Genomic DNA, 562 nt, shown 5'->3' on the forward strand with positions numbered 1-562 from the left:
GGTGGGGTTGTTGGGGCAGAGCCAAGGGGACGTGGGGACATCAGTGGGGACATCAGTGAGGACATCAGTGATGAACATTGGGACATCACTAGGGACACGGGGGCATTGCTGGGAGCATGGGGTCGTCAATGGGGACATCATTAGGGACATGGGGACATCAGTGACAACATTGCTGGGGACATGGGCACATGACTAGGGACACGTGGAGATCAGCGGGGACATCAGTGGGGACATTGGACCAGCACTAGGGTCACGGGGACATCAAAGGGATGTCATTAGGAACATAGGGACATCAGTAGGGACATGGTGACATTGGTGGGGACATGCGAATGGCACCCTGGGGGATGGCGACAGCTCCCATTTGGGACATGGTGGGGTGAGGATGGCACCAAGGACATGGGGACATCACTGAGGACATTGCTGGGGACATGGGGACATCGCTGGGGACGTGGGGATGGCACTAGGAGGTGGAGAAGTGGGTGCTCGTGCTGTCCCCAGCTCCCTGATGTCCCCCATGTCCTGGATGTCCCTCATGTCCCCAGCACCCCTGATGTCCCCAACA

Source organism: Pygoscelis adeliae, unplaced genomic scaffold (genome assembly GCF_000699105.1).
Source record: "Pygoscelis adeliae isolate BGI_AS28 unplaced genomic scaffold, ASM69910v1 Scaffold1640, whole genome shotgun sequence".
Taxonomy (NCBI): domain Eukaryota; kingdom Metazoa; phylum Chordata; class Aves; order Sphenisciformes; family Spheniscidae; genus Pygoscelis; species Pygoscelis adeliae.